Source organism: Ammospiza nelsoni, chromosome Z, assembly GCF_027579445.1.
Source record: "Ammospiza nelsoni isolate bAmmNel1 chromosome Z, bAmmNel1.pri, whole genome shotgun sequence".
Lineage (NCBI taxonomy): Eukaryota > Metazoa > Chordata > Aves > Passeriformes > Passerellidae > Ammospiza > Ammospiza nelsoni.
The window spans coordinates 61,642,364-61,649,948 of NC_080669.1; positions in this window are offsets into that span (position 1 = coordinate 61,642,364).

The window sequence follows — 7,585 nt, forward strand, 5'->3', positions numbered from 1 at the left end:
GCATGTTAAAGCAATGAAGCAAAAAGCGTGTGAATACAGAGCTAAGCAAACAGCTGAACTCCCTTTTTACCTCTGCCATAGGTATTCTACTTATACAAAGCACTCCCTGCCTCAGTATTTCTATCTGTAAATGACAACATCAATGCTTTCCTTGCAGGATGGTAGAAGGTGTAGATTGTTAATATTTACAAAGCATCTTCAAATTTTTGTGTGGAAAAGGTGAAAAAATGCAAATAATAGTAAGCGAAGTAAGGATATTATAGTTATTCTATCATTGATTATAGAAGACTTATTTTCATATTCTTTTTAGAGATTTTCATTATTACTTGCTATTTTTCTCCTCTCTACCCTTCTTTTTCTCCCACCCCCATTTTGTACTTCATATTTTGAATTTCAATGTCTGTTGCTATGGCAACACCACGATCTGACTAGTGCTGCCTTCAGACCCTTTTCAAATCTATGCTGTGCTATTTAAAACTACACATTTTGTGTTTAAGGGGCCTGGAGGTTTCCTTAGAATAACCTGACAGGATTTTCCCAGCTCTAAGCTATAGTGCAGATACATATTGTAAATCCTAATACTTGCCAATGCTTGTCCATCCCAATTCACATTAATTTGACTATTTTCTTTTCTATGGTGGCTAAATAAATGATGGTGGAATTAACAGAAGTAAGCATACTTTTACTTTTATTTATTTCCATAAATATTTACATATGTGTACATATATGGGTATATACATAAACAAATAAGCAGGCTCAATGTGCACATACACAATTTGTTTTTCATGTCTGTAAACTGTAATCTGCCACAGAACTTCTCAGAGAAGTCAAAGGAACCACCAAATTCAGTTTAATTTTATAATGAATTAAAACTCAGAAGACAATAGGGAAGATTCGCAGTGGTGTGAGGGAATTTAATGGTTTTTTCCTTAAAAGCTGCTACTGATCCTTGCTAATGCCTGAGTACAAAGAACAAGTGTGCAGTAGTGGAGTTTCCACTCATAATCCAAAGCTAAAGACACACATTCAAATCTCTGATTTTGCATTCAAATTTCTGATTTTACATTCAAACACCTGACTTCCTAAAACCGGTTAAAGTCCTGATAAATTTACTGCTGTTACCATTAATTGGAGTCATAAGCTTCAGCCTAGATGGTCACAGATACACTGCTCAAATACTGGAACACACTCACTGAAATTAAACAGAGTTTAAAGAACATCCTGTATCAACTTGTGATGAGGGAGGAGACTTATAGGTAAGTTCCTGAGCATTTAAACAAATTAAAAAATAATTACAGAGTTTATGCAATGTCATTACAATGATCCCACGTTACTGATATGACAAGCCCAAGTTTTATCCTGGGATAAAATTTTATCCAAGTTTTATCCTGTGCATCAAGTGGCATTACAGACTGACACACTGATTTAATTTTTCTACCTCTAGCTCTGTGGAGCAGCATTGCTAATCTATGTTATTATGCTCCTGTCTAATTAAAAAAAAAAAAAAAAAAAAAAAAAAAAAAAAAAAAAACTAACACACCAACAAAACCAGAGCTCGTTATTACTCTTAAGCTAAAGGAATAATAATAATTCCTTGAATAAATGTCTCTCCTTGAAAATCACGGTAATCTTGCTACTTACTTATACAGACTGGAAAACAGGGTAAATATTTAACATTCTGTATCATAGATGATACAGAAACCACCTTAAAATATTTCAATGGTGTTAAAGCAAATTCATTTCCCAGCTGCAAGACAGCAGGCCAGCTGTGTGTGAATGTACCCAGGTAAAAGGCCACTGAGCCTTCTGTTGGTATTTTATTTCAGACTGCAGTTAATGATTTTAAATCTTTGGATACAATACCTGAAGTCAGCATCAATTCCTCTGACGCCCTCCACTTTAGAGGTATTTCCCTCCTCAGTCTTCAGCATTTTCCTCACTTCTGCTCCCAGAAGTGCACCAGAAGTTTATGCACATGTTCTGTAAAAGACATTAAGGAGATGACCGGGCTTAAAAAAAGTATTGTCACTTTAAAATGTACATGGTTTCATTATGTAAGTCCTGTTATGATTTTTCAAACAAAGCGTGTTCCCTATCTGCTGAACACCACAGCCAGGAAGGAGCTGGGCCGGCACAACTCAGCCACGCAGTGAGGAGTCGGCGAAGGAGGATGAGTGTGCCAGTTCCTCAGGCTACCATTGCCACTAAAGTGTGCCTTTCCTGAAGCAACAGGGTTGAATTACCTCTTTGGTGTCATCATTCCTATCCAAACCTGGGATAGGAAAAAAATTTTTCTACTCTGAGAAGACAAAATTGTAATGCACAGGCTAAGCTACTTTATATGATTAAATAAATCGTGGCCATCACTGTGAATCCGTTTGTATAAAACAATTTTCAGTGTATTAAGAAAACCCACCTTGAGGACAAATTCCACCTTAAAGTATTCCTGCATCTTACAAACAATGTACATTCCTCCTCCCATGCTGCAATATGCTACCACCCTAGGTTGTGCTGACGCAGCTTTTGGTAGGATTACATAGTGAAGAAAACTGATAGAACTAAATAAAATCCTGCAAGCAAACAACAAAAAACACTCTAAAACACAAGTTGTTAATCCATGGCCTAGAAGTTCAGTCTTTGCCTTGAGACAGCAGAACATATTGATGATTTAATCATTCTTGACAGATAATGTTTATATCTACGACAGTAAAGAAAAGGAGTCTTTCTAAAATATAAGCAGCAGCAGAAGATAAAAGTAAACTTTATTAAACTTAAAATCACCAAGAAGGCAGTCATGAAACAGAGTTTATAAGATTACATGTTTCTTAAATGTTGTTCCTTTAAGGCAAAGATTTTTTTTAGGGTGAAGAGTTTATATAAATTTGTTTCCACAGCACCATGGCTGATTAAGTGACTTGACATCTCTATAGGAAAGTGATGGAGGTGTTTCCCAGAGCCAGTGTACAAAGAGATGCAGCTCTTCCTCTAAACCTCTCCTTAGATGTGACAAAAAAGGTTGCACAGATTTGATTTGTGAAATTGGATTACTCTTCTGTTATTTTTACCTTTCTGGTGCCAAGGGTAATTTCAATATTAAAACCTGTTAAAATATTTTTCTCACTTCCTCATTTTCATACTTGGGAGTATTTTCCTCAGTGGGGTATAAGTTGCCCCATATTTTATAATTTTGGCTATGCTACGTAGATAAACCTCAAGGGAAAAGCCAAAGTATTATTGTTGTCCTGATGTCAGAAACATGTTCTTAAAATCCTATGTCTTTTTGTAATAGAACTGTCCTGTCCAGTAATATTTTTTCAGTACCTATTAGAAAGAGAATACCTGGAGGGACACCATGTCATTGCAAAGTATGGAGCTGAAAAATTTAGAAAGAAACAGCAGTAGAGCTCCCAAGGCAAAAAAATGTCAATTTTGCCATTATTTACTTTATTTACTTTGGAGCTTTTATGGAGAGACACAGGGATTTCTTTAGAAGTTCTCTAAAGCCGAATTTCTGCTTATCAGAAACTGGTTTAGGTTCGTGGAGCTCAGTTGCCTGGGATACTTTACACAGCATTGCTCTTTTAAAAGCACAGTGTATTTCACAACTAAAATTGTCTTTCAAGTATTACTCAGCACAGCAATAATAACTGGGTACAAAGAGCTATCTGCCATACAGTTTTTGACTCTCAGAGTCCATTCCAAACAGTTTCTAACTATGTAAGAGCTCACACATCTTGCCTGGAAAGACCAGCTAGTCAGGTCTGTGAATAAGCATACATACATTAACAAATAGATTCTCTCAGAAAGTGGGTTGGGAAGGAAAATAAATTTAGAAAAATATTTTAAAATAAGAGAAAGAGAGAGAGAGAAAGAGTGCAGATCAACAGTTTTCTCAGATTTTAATACAAGCTCGACTGCTATCTGGTACTGGTAAAATTATGGCCAGCTGACTAGATCCTAGCCCTGGAAATTAAGCTGGTGCTTGCTAGTGTATCCAATATGTTATGCCACTAGACGTGTACTGAGTATTTAGTAGATTATATCACATTTATACAGTTTAGGCCTGTCGGGCCTACACCATGTCTTAAGGATGGATGAATACACACACAGAGTTCCGTGGACCTCTGGCAAGTGAATCACCCTGAAACCGGCAGTAGGATTTGCAAACAAGAGTTTTATGCAACAGCAAGCATTATTCCACACAGCAGGAAGCCTTTCCTGGGAGGTGCTGGTACCCTGCCCATTGAAGCCAGCGTGTATCAGCGCTGACAGAGTGGGAGCGCTCCCAAAGGCCAGCACTACGGATTCTGCAGCTTGCAGCAGTATGAAACAAATGACAAATAGGCAGATATCCATCTTCCAGCTCTGAATACCTGTAGGTGAAGCTGTAAGAAATGTATTACTAGGTTTTTACTTTTTTTTGCCCTTGTCTAATCACCAGCAGTTAATCAATTGTGCCCTCTGGAATCCATAGCAGGATAAAACAAGTTCTGACTTGATTCTGTTTCATTATTTAAATAAAAAATTCAACAAAATATATTTTAAATTAAGCATTTATCAAAATAGTTTGCTTTGTTTCATAGATGATGACATAATCCCTTCTTTTTTAATATTGCATGTAATTATGAAGCGTGTTTCTTGTAAAACATGGGATTTTCCCTGCTCAGAGATATTCTAGGATTATGTTTATACCATTTTAGTTGAAATTGCTCTTAAATTGTTGATGGAAGTGCACAGAATATAATATCTGTAGCTTATCAGCATTCCTCACTTTCAATATCAAATTACAGAAATTTCTTGGCTAGTTTATATTAGATATCTGCTTTGTGCTTAATTAAAAAAATAATCTTTTTCAACTGCAGGAAATTCTGTTTTGATCTGATTTTTATACTTCCAGATGATGAGAGAAGCACATTTAAAGACACATCCCCTGTGTTTCATCTGAGTGTCTTCTTGTATAATTTATAAATGCAACAACATGTCTAACCTTGAAAGAAGTGTATGTAGCAAGACTGGTTTTGCTGCATTAGTCCAAGATTTCCATTGGCACCTTTTCTATGGATTATTCCAATAAATATCTTTAACTATCCAAGTTTCACATATTTTTTCTCTATTCAAGCAAGGCATGTCAGAGTTGTTACCTTGAACTTTCTATGTAGTGACAAGGATAGCTGTGAACTCCACACATGTTTGTCACCATGTGACAATGCCTTGTTTCTAGTCACCTATGTCTAAACATTTGAGTTGTGATTGCAGAGAACCAGCCAACTGAAAATGTTATCACAACTAGGTGCCAGAGCACAGGAGAGAACCAGGGTGTCCCCAGGCCCAGGGAGACAAGGGCATCCCATCTCTGTCAGGACAGGAATCTCACTGCAATCAATCTCAGCACTCCAGGAAGGGAGCAGGGCGGTGCTCAGTGCAGATGGGCTAAAAGTAAGAGCAATCCCAAGTCCAGGGCATCTCACATATCTATGAGGATAGGGCAGGTCCAAGATCAATCTATGACTCTACAGACCCTACTTATGGGCAGGTGAGGCTGAAGAGCAGCACTCCTTGAATGTCACTCTGTGCCTGTGGGAGAAGGTGGCAGTCTGTCACATGGGTTAGGGTCCCACATGAGGCTGAGCAGAGCTGCAGAGGTCAACTAGTGCCCCAGAGGTCAACTAGTAGTGCACCAGAAGATGGCCAAGAGGGATTTTTGGTTGACATGGCTAGCTACCTTCTTGGTGGCCTTCTGCTTCACTTACTCCAGTTTGTCAATGTTTGTTTCACTGTATGTCCAAAACTGGAGGCAAGAGTCCTCTGAATGTGGTCTAACAAGAGCTGCATGAGGCAGGATAATCACTTCCCTTAACCTGTGCTCATGTTATTATGTTATCCCACTCAGGCTGGGATGGTGTTGGCCTTCGCTACAGGGCACAGAGCTGAATCACTCAAATTGCTGTACACCAGGACCTTCGTCTCCCTCCCAGCAAAGCTGCTCTCCAGTTTGTTTGTTTTTCATTGCATCCATACATCCTACTCTAGGTATAAAAGTATTGTAGAGGAGAATGTTCAAATCTTACAAGTCAGTGAATAAATGGGCAACTGCAAAGGTAAAAAGTATTTTAAAAATATAAAGGTTAAGGCAAATCAGAGTTAGTCACTTTGTTATGCAGCCTTTATGTTGTGTTTCCCTACTTGTAGATGTTCTGAGAACCACAAATTTAATTCTTCATAGAATCAAAGAATCATAGAATGGTTTGCATTGGAAGAGACCTTTAAAGGTCACATAGTGCAATGACCTGAAATAGGCAGCAACATCAAAAAAATCAGGCTGCTCAGAGCAACATCCTGACTGATCTTCAATAATTCTAGGAATGGGTCATCTATAGCTTCTCTAAGGAACGGGTTCCAGTGTTTCACCATCATTACAAAAAAAAAAATTTCTTCCTTATCTAGGCTGAATCTGTCGTCTTATAGTTTAAATCATCACTGTGCTATTACTAAAGGCCCTGTTAAAGACTACCTCCCCTTATGCAGCCCATTTAAGTATTTAAATGCCACATAAAAGTCCCCCCCAGAGTCTTCTCCTCTCATAGCTAAACAGTTCTGACTGATAATTTTTGTGGCTTCCTCTAGCCTCTCTGCAGCAGCTCCATGTCCTTCCTGTGCCGGGACCCCGGGGCTGGAGGCAGCTCTGCAGGTGGGGTCTCAGCAGAGCGGGGCAGAGGGGCAGAATCCCCTCCCTGCCCTGCTGCCCAGGGGCTCTGGGTGCAGCCCAGGACACCCTTGGCTCTCTGCGCTGGCACTGCCCATGGCTGGCTCATGTCCAGCTCTCACCCACAGCACCCCCAGGCCCTTCTGGGCAGGGCTGCTCTCGATCTGTTCATGCCCAGCCTGGGCTGGCACCAGGGATTGCCCTGATCCAGGGGCAGCACCTGAGCTTGGCCTTGTTGAACCTCATGGGATTCCCATGGGCCACTGCTCGAGCTTGTCCAGGTCCCTCTGGATGGCATCTGTCCCTCAGGCGTGTCAGCTGCACCACTCAGGTTGGTGTCATCTGCAAATCTGTTTAGTGTGCACTCAATACCATTGGTTATGCCATTGATGAAGGTATTAGAAAGTATTGGCCCCATCACTGGCTCCTTGTCTTGGGGTATATTTGATGTGTACTTGATGAGTACCTGATATGTCAACTGTAATGAGCTTATTTAGACACAGGTCCTCATATGCAATTAAATAAAATTCATCTGAGTTCTTAAAGTCCTCCTCTTCCCTGCAATTCTGGTCTTATGAAGCACAGAAGTAATTTTCTGACTTTGACTTTAGCAGTAAATGCTGTATGTATTTTTTCTGCTGTTTAAAGACAATAGCAGCATTTAAAAATGCTCCTCACATTCATCTTCAAGTGCCATATGAATAGCCCAGTTTCAAACCTGCATATGGCCAGCTGTCACAGTTTAGCACGACGAGAATCTGGTATAACTTTGAAGTAAGCTATGGAATCATATCCATCCTTAAATCTAAATTCTCTTGATGGCTTTGAGATGTAACTATAGTCAAATTCAGAAACAAATTGTTTCTCATTGCTTGGCACAAA